Here is a 12,751-nt window from a genome sequence, read left to right as displayed (position 1 = left end):
TCAGAGGACTTGTCCAGGTGCAGGTAGGTAGCGGGGAAGTCAGTGGTCTGCGTATAGCAAGTTGTACCACTGCTAATAGGTGAGGAGGTGTACAAGTGTTGATGAGTAGAAACATAGAATGTAGGCACTGAGAGTACAAGGGACTTGATCCCAAACCATATGCACAAGTCTATGTTGGTGTGGCAGGCGCTGCTTGACAGAGACGAATTCACTACTGGAATCCAGGCGAATAGTAGAAGGTCAATTAGCATATGTATCTCACGACTGAACAAAGAGGTAAGCTTCCCAGCAGATATGCGGAGTAATAACACAGTCTCAGGGAGATAGAGGATTCTGTGGGTAAGTGGAGAACAGTCCAAGCGGATATGCAGTAAACGAATACAGTCAATAGAAGGTAAGCATACCGCGGTTCAGTTGAGCAGGCTTGTCCACGAGAGGATACAGGAACAGCTGAGCGGCTGCACGCCAGCACAAGTAAATAAACCACAGGTGAGTGGTAGCGGTAATCAGGGTCCGGGTCAGCACACAGGCAGCGAACTTGACACGGGTAGAATAACGATGAGCAATGCAGGAATCACTGGAGATAGCGAACACGAGTAGAACACAGGAGACTTGAAGCGGTCTGGAAACCGGCAATGAGTTGAGCAGGAATCAGCAGGAAGCTGAAGACATAGTAGAACACAGGAGACTTGAAGCGGTCTGGAAACCGGCAATGAGTTGAGCAGGAATCAGCAGGAAGCTGAAGACACGGAGAAGTACACAGGAACACCTTCAGAGACTCACAGGGAATGAGACTCCAAGATCAGGCAACGAGGTAATGAACACAGGTGCTTTAAATAGGGAGCGTTGCCTGATCAACCAATTAACTAAAAGCAAAGGTCAGAAGAGTTCTTAGGAACTGCGCATGCGCAGACCATCAGGATGGCGGGCGGCCACGGTTCAGGATAGGTGCTGGCAGGAATACTGGAGAGCCACACACCAGTGAAGAGGCACTCACTGTCCGGTGAGTGACAGATACATTTAAGGCCTTTCTGAGGGGAACACTCATGAAGAAAGTGGCAGATACTAAAAAATTCAATCGCTCAAGGGAGGTGGAATTAGAACAGTCCTATAGAAATTTAGAGTCCACATACTTAGTATCGCGGTCAATGGATGATAGAATCCAGTGGTTAGATTGCGCAGCAAAAATGGTCACATTTTTTGCTGGACAAATCAAAAAGGAGGTTGCTATTCGCTAGACATGCACAATACTCGGTGTCAGATATAGGGGGCAGTTATCTGGCCTGTTTGTCTCAAGAGGAAAGGGACAGTAGAGTAATTACAGCTATTTATGATCAAAATGGAGTAAAACAATACGCAGGGGTGGAAATCGCCAATTCCTTTTTGCAATATTACAAAGAATTATATGCTTCTAAAGCGTCTTTTACGAACTCAACGCTTCCTTCATATTTAGACACTATCCAACTCCCTAGTGTGACTAGTGAATCTGTTGCCTTCTTGGATGCCCCCTTGAAGAAGTTGACTTAGCAATTAAATCCTTTCCCAGTGGAAAGTCCCCGGGGTCAGATTGCATTCCAGTGGAATTGTATAAAAAATTTGATAAGTTTTTTACATGCTCACTACGCTAAAATATTGGAGTCAGAGGTAATGCCTGCTAAAATGTCAGAGGCTTTAATTGTTATATTACCCAAGCCAGGAAAAAACCCTTTGTATACAGATTCATATCGCCCAATTTCTCTATTGAGTTCTGATGTTAAAATCCTTGCTAAAATTCTGGCCTTAAGACTCAATTCGGTAATTACGGAGATCATTCACCTTGATCAGACTGGATTCATGCCGGGCAGATCTACTACGGTTATTTTGAGGCGTTTGTTCACACATCTGCAGATGGCTCACCTTGCTGAGCAGGGGGCTGCGGTGGTGTCTCTTGACGCTGCCAAGGTCTTCGACTCGGTGGAGTGGGTTTAGCTGTTGAAAAGGTTTGGATTCGGACAAACCTTTATCCGCTGGCTTCAGCTGCTGTATAGTGCTCCCGTAGCGCGGGTGTGTGTGAATGGATATACCTCTGTCTAGTATGATTTGGGTAGGGGCACTCGTCAAGGGTGTCCTTTATCTCCGGCTCTATTTGCTATAGCCATTGAACCACTAGCATGTCTGATTCGCTCTCATCCAAGTATAATAGGTCTCCTTGCTGGGGAGGTTACAGACACTATTGCTTTGTCACTCATCGGACCGTGAGTGCCTTTTCTCCTGTTATTAGGAACCGTGGCCGTCCGCCATCCTGATGGTCTGCGTATGCGCAGCCTCTATGAACCCTTCAGACCTGTTGCTTTTAGTTAATTGGCTGATCACTCCCTATTTAAAGCACCTATGGTCATTACCTCGTTGTCTGATCTTGGAGTCTCATTCCCTGTGAGTCTCTGAAGGTGTTCCTGTGTTTCTCCTCGTGTCTTCAGTTCCTGCTGATTTTTGCATTAATCATCATTGCTCCACTCGTGTCAAGTTCTCTGCCTGTGTGCTACATAGACACGGATTACCGCTACCACTCATGTGGCCTCTACTCGTGTCGGCGTTCAGCCGCTCAGCTATCCCTGTGTTTCTCTCGTGACAGCCTGCTCAACTGAATCGCGGTATGCTTACCTTCTATTGACTTTACTAGTTTATTGCATATCCGCTTGGACTGTGTCCTGCTCATCTACGGAGTCCCTCTATCTTAAGAAGATATTGATGCTATTGACTTTGTCTCATTTGACCTGGATCTCAGTAGTGACTTTGTATCTCTCAAGCAGCGCTTGTCATTTGCTATTGTATTGCATATACTATTTGGGATCAAGTTCTTTGGGCTCTCCGTGTTACCTTCTATGTTCCACTCATCTACACTAGTGCCTATCCTCACCTATAGCAGTGGTACAACTTGCTGTACGCAGACCACTGACTCCCAGTATCCTATTGGCACCAGTTACTAGTTTCCTCTCTATAAGCAGTGGTACAACTTGCTGTACGCAGACCACTGACTTCCCCGTTACCTACTTGCACCTGGAACCGGTCCCATCACTACAAGCAGTGGTACAACTTGCTGTACGCAGACCACTGACTTCACTACCTCCTATCTACTCCTGGACTATTCCTTTCACTATAGCGGTGGTACAACTTGCTGTACGCAGACCACTGACTTCCCTCACGTCTTCACGTCCATCAAGATCCTCGTGTTCATATTGTCTAATCCATAACCAGTTGCTGTTAGTCATAGACTTTCCTTTAGCATCCTCTCACCATCTGCTGATTATCCTGTTCCGTTAGTCACCCTGCTATCAGAGGACCACTGTGTGTATACACGACTCTGGTAAGACTACATCTGGTGATATCCTGGGCAAAGACTCCTAGTGCCCGTGACATGCTTTATATGCGGACGACATGCTGTTGTTTCTGTCCGAGGCAGATGATTCCCTTGTTAATCTTTTGGAGACTGTTGATAATTACGGTCGCTATTCAGGAGTTAAAATTAACTGGGATAAATCTATCATATTTCCAGTGCATGGTATTCTTCCAGCCCGGTCTACACAGGATCCCACTCTTAAATGGACTCTCTGTTTTAAATACCTAGGCATCTGGGTCTCCTCTAAGCCAGCTGATTATGTTACATTGAATGTTGATCCTATCACTGATTACTCTAAACTTAGGTCCCACACCTGGAAGCGCTTACCATTGACCGTGACTGGAAGGATTAATCTCTTTAAAAGGATAATGCAACCTAAATATCTTTACGTGTTGCAACATTCTCCCATATATATCCCAAACAAGAATTTTCAAGCCATAAACTCAATACTTTCCTCATTTATTTGGGGTGATAAGAGGGCCAGGATAAAACTTAGTATCTTATGTAAATCCAAGTTTGATGGTGGCTTGGCGTTGCCTTACCTCAGATTATATTATATGGCAGCCCAGTTGTCACAATTGATTGAATGGTTGAGTGGATGTAAAGACGGCTCCTTGTTGGGCTTTATTGGTGAGCGGGCGGGGCCCCAGTTTTCTCCCCCGCAGGTGCTTTTGATGGGTCGGGCTCGTAAATTAGACGCTCTCATCTTCACACAGGCTATTAGGATTTGGAATATAGCACATAAAATCTTTGGGGGGAAAGGTATGGATGAAGATACTCCGATCTGGTATAATGACAGTCTACCTGAACTATGTAAACTGAGTGAGGACAGTTTTGGGCGGCATTCTGGGGTGTCGTCCCTGGGTCAGCTCTATAATATAAATTTGTTTAAATCATTTGAACAATTTAAAAGAGATTTCCAGATTCCCAGGGGGCTTTTTTTTTCCGATATTTGCAAACCAGACATGCTACGCAGTTGCAGTTTGGGAGCACCCCTCCCCTAGAGAGTATGAAGTGTCGTAGAGTTATCTCATCTGTTTATGCAGAGCTTAACCATCATTTGACAAATAATAGTTTACTACCTCTTAAAGGAAAGTGGCAATCTAATATTGGTACAATTGACGAGGAGGAGTGGTGTGATATCCTAAAAAGCATTAAACTTGCCACATCTTCGGTTCGTTTTCAACAAATTCACTTTTATATTTTGCACAGGGTTTATCACACTCCAATGTCTACGGCAACAATTGATAGGACTCGGGATGCTGACTGCCCTAAATGCTCTCAGCCAAGATGTGATTTCTGGCACTTGTTTTGGGAATGTCAGGTAGTCCATGCCTTCTGGGTAAAAATGTGGAAATGTGTTGTTGGGGTGGTACCCGGATTGCCTCCTTTGTAACCTAAGGTATGCCTATTCAGGATATCATTGGGGGATAAACTAAGTGTACCTCTTTATAAATTTGTTTTCATAGCTCTTACTTTGGCAAAAGTTGTCATAGCGCGTAATTGGCTGGCAAATTCAAATCCAGACTTCCATAACTGGAAGGCTTTGATAAATGAGATCATGGACCACGAGAGATACACTTATACCTTGCGAAGGGCCAAGCACAAATATCATGAAGTCTGTTCTTCTTGGTATGAATCTAAGCATAGAAGGAAAACGGTGGTCCAGGATGTGTGCTAGCTAAATGATAGAGCCCCGCTTGGTCTGGGCTAAATTAAATTAATTTTAATTCCATCATTTAGGCTCTGATAAACCTTGCAATTCTATGTGATACTCCTAATATCGCTTTTTGTAGGATACTTATGTGTTCAAATATGTTGGTATGTACCTGCTTCGTCGAAACTGAACCTGTTCCATTGTCTCCCTCCCTATATCAATCTGTACTATTCTGGTATTTTATATCTATGCCTGTACCTGCACTATTTTCGCCTGGGTAAATTTAGAGCTCTGTTAAACGGCTGACACGGGTTTTGTAATGTTTGGTCCGTTTTTCTTTTTCTTTTATATGTACTAAAATTCAATAAAAAAAATAAAAATACCTGATTAAAACAAAACAAAACTGTGTGTTCAAGCAGTCAGGTGTAAATATTTAGTTTCCTTTTCATCCCCTGTTAACTTTCCTACTATTAATGCTAGGATCACATATCTATATTTCTCATCACGGCCACCAAGAAGGGGGTCATCAGGGAGTTGTGCAGAGGTCTGGGAGATCAGCAGTGACAAGTGAGGCCTAATACTTCCTTTGCATCGTAGGCACCGCTTGCTCAATCCCAGAAGAAAAAACATCCAGCAGACAGATCCATGCTCTAATTGGCGAAGTGTCTCACAGTTGACTTTCTTGTCTTGTATGACAGGACAAATCAGAGGGCTAGGGGATGTCTGCTAGATGCTACTGACAGCTCCTTGTGGCTCTAGCTCTTAGCAAGCAGAATGGCGGATGGTGAATATGTTAAGGGGCAAGGATGATCCGCTCTATACCAGCCACCAAATTGGGATGTCTGTTTTATATTTCTTTTTAAATACCTCTGACACTAAGAACAGCAGCCTTATAAGCAACACAATGAGTAATTACATGTGCTATTCAGTAACAAATATAAACATTTATTTATGTAGTGTGCAAACATTTTAAATGTTTAAAGATGGACTAAACAGACAACCCCAACAGATTTAACACTCAACTCAACTGTGGGGGTGTAGAGGATCCATAGGTCCTGGCGCTGTTTGAGCGGTCATCCCTGCTACAAAGCTCTGGGAATGGCAAATAGCAGTGTTGTAAACCCCAATAGAGGGTATATTGCAGGGTTCACCTGAAGGAGTGAGTGTGAAAGAAGGAGACCAGCGGTATTTGGGCTGCCGATTCCTCACCTGATTTCAGAGAAGCAGCAGCGCCCGAGCCCATGCTGGCAGTGGTGGAAGAATATTAATGAATCCTGTAGATACGCTACCCCCTGGAGGTCCTAGGTAGTAAAGCACCACAGCTCAAGTTCAAAAAGCGATGGCTGCTGCAGCAGTGCGACTGTTGCTTCAAGGTTTGGGCACTTTCCTCCTGGAATCATATTCCACATGGAGGGGGCACCAGACCTCAGGGACCCAAGGCCTGGAAGTAGCTTGGGCTAGAGTTAATGAAGTCAGGGTGGAGAGGGGGCTGAGCAGCGCAGGGACAGGGTAAGAAACATTTCTCCACCACTGAGTACGATAGAAGTGAGAACCATTGCAGGATGATTCCCATGCAAACTGAATCAACCTGGTTTGGATAAAGGGACAAGGCTGGTTTTGCCCACTGCCAGCCTGTGTGCACTAAACTGTATACAAAATAATCTTAACAAGTAAAGTGTATGTAACATCCACTACCTTTAAATGTATTTTATGTTCAGCAGCTCTTTAAAAAGCTTTTAATGAGCAAAATCATTACTATTCCTAAATATCCTCCTCTGTTCCTTCTAGACTCCTATTATTGCTGTACTTCTGTGACCTACAAATAGGAGCCAACACTCTCATCCATACCCCGTCCTCATCCAATGTAAGCACTAAGGAGGATCCAGCCAGATAAAGCAGGAAAGAGGTGCTACAGCAGCTACACACAACCCAGAAGTAAGCGTTTCTAGACGCCAGAGAATTAGAAAGATCCCCAAGACAAACCTGCAAAACAAACACCCCAACAGAGAGGTAAAGTAAACCCATGCTGTCACACTACATAATCACAAATACATGAAATGATGGTGCATAAATAAGACCGCACAATTAATCAAAAGCAGTATGCCCCAGTAACGTACTACTTAAAAAGTAAACCAGTTACTAATAAAAAAGACTAAAATGTGGGTAATGACAAGAATTACAGTACCACTTTGTGGTGCTGGAGGCAAATATTTAATACAGTCAAACAACGTGGTGTAAAATATATTATCAGCAGTAACAATAACTACAGCATTTTTTTTGTGGCACCAGAAATAAGTATTCGATACAACCAAACTATATAGTGTAATAATACCACAAACAGGCATGAGAACTTTGCCATCATCCTGAACTTTGATTACAGAATGCAGTCCTTTCACACTGGAAGTTTTTAAGCATATGGAGTAAGAGAAGTTCAAACAGAACTATACTCCCTCACAATGTGAAATTCTGACATAATAAGAGATACTCCAAATGATATGGGGCAGTCACAGGTTTCTACAGGTGTAGAGCCAAAAAGAGCAGTCATTTATTTTACTATGCCTCAATATGTGCCGAATACACAAGTCTGACTGAGACTATAAAGCAAGTCACATGTGATCAGATTTCAAATACATGCGTGTGCTGTTACATAGTTAGCCAGTAAGACAGCGGAGTGAAGGAGTGAAGGGGCATACTTGATCTGTCCACAGGAAACCTGTTTGCCATCTTCAAGTCCCACTTAGCCAAGTTAATTTTTTATCTCAGATCTGCAGCACCAATTGTCATTGAATAAACAAGGGGTTTGTGATGGCTTTTAGGGAAGGTATACATTTTCATTGACCTGCTAAAAAATATATTCTATTACACGGTTCACATGGTTTTTACTGACCTCCCCAGGTTCCCAAAGCCCATAAGAAAGACTTCACAAATGTATGCAGCGATTCTAACACTCTTGCTGCAGCATCTCCTGACCCTTAACATCCTGCCTCTACTGCTAACCACTTATGTATAAATGACTTCTTTGATGTGTGGAGTTACAACATATTACCTTAGATTATAGGTTATTTCCCAAACCCCAGATTAATTTTAACAAAATAGACTACATCAATCCTTACTACCCCATGGTCAGATCATATCTTGTTCTCGAAGATCTGCTATACACAAAAATTCAAGACCATTTTTTTCTTGTAGAAAAAAAACAATTGTATAGGATTCTCAAATGGAAGCTCACCTAACAAACCAAGAAGAGCAAGAAGCTATACAATTCCTTAAGTTGACCAAAAGCCTGCGAAAACAAGGTCTTCTTAGCCATTTATTAAATAAAGAAAAACTAAGATATCCTCTTTCCTTATTTGGCAACTAGCTTTTGAATGATTTGAAAGCAGAACACGTATTCTCACATCCCACATTAAAACGGTTTAGAAGCCTAATAAAGACCGCCTAGACATTTATAATTTCAGGTGTATTTTCCTTTAGCCAAGATCTTTGCCATACAATTAAACAATCATTAGGCGAAGATAATGCATAAAAATCAAGTGAGAATTGTCCGCAGGAGGTAAGCCATTGACAACATTATACAAGCAGTGCACTTTATCCAAATTAACCAAAGCGGTCCAAATGCCTTAGACAATCTCCTGTAAATATATTTATTTCCTAGATAGATGGAGCTCTGGATGCAACATCCTAATTATTTTTTTTTTCCTACCAACATGACCATAAGCTGTGGAACTCAAAAGAGGTGGCCATTATTCCCTCTCCTTTATCTCTTGGCTTCCAAACCCCTTAAAATAATAATTAGAGCGAACAGAAATATATGGTCAGGCCCTCCAGAAATTATTTGTGACTGACATTCTTTCCCGGATTACCTCAACCTCAGCCTAGGTCAGTGTTGGCTAACCTGTGACACTCCAGGTGTTGTGAAACTACAAGTCCCAGCATACCCTTCCAGCAATAAGCTGCTATATATTGGCAGAGCATGCTGGGACTTGTAATTTCACAACACCTGGAGTGCCACAGTTTAGCCAACACTGGCCTAGTTGAATGGCTCACAGATATATAAAATAATACAGGTAATAACAGTAAACAATGATAAAAACTTAAATAAAAAATCGTCAATCTCAGTTTTAGCTCTCAGCTGTAAAAGTTCTCCCTCAAATACCTAGAGGTTTCTTTTACCACCACATATGTATCCGATCGTGTCACCAACTCCCTCTTTATTTCAAAGAATATGGGGCTCTCTGGATACCTGGGAACATATAAAATCTCTTCAACTGGCTGAATTTATTTGATCAAGAAAATTGTACCCCCCGCCACTGTGCCACTTTAGAACACATCCAGGAGTGCCCTGACCATGTTCCAAAACTAGCTATTTGATTTCATTAGGCTATGCTTAACAGTACCTAACTGCTACCCAAACCAACACTGTTGGACACATTGCTCTGGACTACACTCTCTCTGCAACCAGCGTGGCTGCATTCTTTCATGCTACACTAATTAAGCATATTGGCTGGAAAAAATAAAATATTCAGGTAAGCCTGCATCACCTCATCTACCTCCATTGGATATATCTGCTAACCCTATGTAGCTGTGAGGCTGGACAACATATCCTCCCATGAATCTGAAATGGGATTACTAGAAACTTCTACTTTTTAAACTTTGACAGGGTTCACTCCTTTAAAAGTAATAAATCTCAACACAATAGCCTCCAGGAGAATTTCCTTTATAACTCCAAATACAAAAATGTCCTTAAAGAGTACTCTCCTTACATCAAGGCATTAATGTCCCGACTGTTTTTAGGGAGTGACAGCCATGATCTTTTCCTCAAACTCTAGTCATTACAGAACTCTTCTCTCTTATGTAACTTAGTGGAGGACTGACTGGGCACCAAACGGGTGGAGGAGGACTGAGAAAGTAACCATAAAAAAATGCAAAAATTGTGGCCAAACTGTTTCAGTAACACTTCATATCATCGAGCCTGCATTGTCCCAGTACTTGTTTAGGTGATATGACAAACATGGAAAAAAGATCCACATGTATAGTTGCAATAAGGTGGGAAGGTGAAGTTGACGTAAAGTTCAGCACATATAAATTGCTTTTTCGAGTATCCCATAAAAAATATTACTCCATAAGCCCCAAAGTGGATACAAAAGGCTGTAGCAAAAAAAAAAAAGAAAAAAAAAAAAAGTCTATAGTAAGAACTTGAAAGAACCCATCCCTAGACTTTTCTTTGGTGAAGTGGAGGCCTGACAAATGTATGGCAAACAAGTGACTAACCAATATCTTTCAAGACACAACAATATTTTTTAAAACATTTTGAGAATGTGGAAACTATGAATTGATTATGCTCATCTTCAACACTTTGATCAAAACAATTTAGAAAGCCTCATCTGAAAGGTGATCTTCCCTACATTTCCCCTTTCAAGCATTCATTTTTCATTTCCTTGTCTAACCTAAATATGCCTTTAACACCTACTTCCCTCATTCTGTAATATTTGTGTCCTTCAAATTCCCTGATGTCCATATCATTACAGGACGGTGAGGTTGGATATTATGCTATATTTTAGTAGACTACTGATGATGGTTCCATGACAATCTGGACCAATTGCATAGGCATTGGCAACAAACTTAAGTTTTATGAATCTCTTTGATTACTGTATTAAAATAACTACTTTGTCAGGGGGGTTATTCCCTGTGTGATTTCTATTTTGTTCCCCTTTCTTTTTATTTGGAAAAATCACTAAAAATGATATTGAAAGTAAATATAACACATGTTTACAGCTTGCCTCCTCAACTGATTCCTGCCTACAAACTGGGGACCGAGCTGGGTTCACATTTGTGTATGGATCACTTTGCTATTTAAGCTTCACATCTTAACTTAAAAGAAAAGTACAATCTTACATGAAGATAACATTTGCTTCTAAAAAGTAGCAGATCTGTCATTATAAGAGCAGCAATTTTGTTACGTTAGTGCCCAACTCCCTGCGGCAGGCTTATAACTTGTACCATAGTTAGTAAGGTTCACAAAAAAAAAAAGTTCATTAAGATCAAACTTACATCTAACAAATCATAAATTCCATCTGTGTTGATTGAGAAGAAAGCAAAACAAACCCCAAATGAAGCAGTAACTAATTAGCCTCACAGAGGAAAATATTCCTCACCACAGAAGTGACAATTCAATAATTTCTCTTAATCAGTCACCCACGTGATATCTTCTACTAATTATTAAACATCCAGATACGATTCTTGCAAGAAGGAAAGAAATCCATTTTTAAATTATTTTAGTGAATTTGAACCACCATCTTATGGAATTAGAAATTCCACAGCTCACCCATCATACCAATTTAAAAAAACAAAAAAAACACTTCCGATACGGGTTTTGTTTTTTTTTTCAATTAACAATTGATGCTTTAAGAAATGCATTAGACAAATTAAGGCCATTTTCCTCCAAAGTAAACAAATACATTTTTTGAGGAGCTTGATGCAAGGGGAGCATGAATAGTGCTCAGGGCAGCCAGATATTTTAGGGAGTTTAGTAGACTGCTGCCTATTAACCCACTTGGAGAGATTATCCAGCCCTCCTGAATGAAAATTATTTTGTTTTGTTTGTGGTGGGGTCTGGCACTTTCTATTACATCCAATATTAATAATCTAGCGTCCCTATGTTGCTGATTCTAATGCCAGTCTATTTTTCAGGTGTGGTGTGCTTTTGATTCTTGCAAAGATACACCTATCAGTTAAGCAATGTGGCAAGTTATATGTGGCATAGGAATAGAAAAGTAACCCCAGGTGCTCAACCCAGAAGGAAGCTGCCATATCAGAACACAAGAAAGGGAAAAGGTAGCCCAAATTGGGAGATGGGACTCCTACCAGATTTGGCTAAGAACTTTGTCTTGCTTGTCTATCAGTCAAATCTGGTAGGCGTCCCATCTCCCTGTTTGGGGACATGACTAATATATAAATTTGTTATTTGTGTCATCTTTGTAATAAAAATGTTGTTTCTTATACCAAACAGAGTTACATACCTCTCAATAAAGGTTCTTTCACTGATCACAAATTTATGGTAATCACAGGTGGGTGAGATATTCCCATAGTACTTCATTATGTGAAAAAAAAAATTGCACAGTGTTGGAAGACTCCATAATCAAGTTGTCAGGGTAATCTGTGGAGAATACCGCAAACTACACGAGAGATTCTGCATTTCACAAAAGACATGCATAATCGTCACTTCATGCAAGAGCATTTTTGCCATTTTTCATATTGATTAAAATCACACAGCTTCACTATATATTTGTTTCTTTTTTTGGGGTTTAGAGAGGAATATACATCCCTTAGATTTCGACATATATGGACAGTTAATGCTGGTGATTTTGTATTTGTTTTTATTAAGATATTGCATGATTACGTTTTAGTTGAAGTTTTTATAAATATTTTGGGAGTATAATATTCTCATAATTCAAGAAAACATTTGAATGTGCTTGTTGCAGTGGGGTTAGCGCCAGTATCAGACAGAATTGATTAAGTTCAATGTGGCAACACACAGACCTGGAAAAAGAATGTGTGCCAAAAATGTAACATATAAACACCACTATGGAATTTTCATATAGCGGTACATAGGTTACATTCATAAATAGTCTCAAAACAGGGCTAAAGAAAGTTCTGCAGATCGGTCAGTGGATCCCCTGAGGAAGTCATAAACAACAACAAAAAGCATACGAAACAGC

The 12,751-nt window shown here is 40.9% G+C and overlaps 1 protein-coding gene across 4 annotated transcripts in view; it reads right to left on the bottom strand.

Annotated features, from left to right (window-relative positions):
* The window catches only part of VPS16 (VPS16 core subunit of CORVET and HOPS complexes), a 521,592-nt gene that overhangs the window by 349,756 nt on the left and 159,085 nt on the right, over positions 1-12,751 (bottom strand). The gene's annotated exons all lie outside the window — the stretch shown is intronic.

This window comes from Mixophyes fleayi, chromosome 7 (genome assembly GCF_038048845.1).
Source record: "Mixophyes fleayi isolate aMixFle1 chromosome 7, aMixFle1.hap1, whole genome shotgun sequence".
NCBI lineage: Eukaryota > Metazoa > Chordata > Amphibia > Anura > Limnodynastidae > Mixophyes > Mixophyes fleayi.
This window is presented reverse-complemented; position numbering and strand designations above follow the sequence as displayed.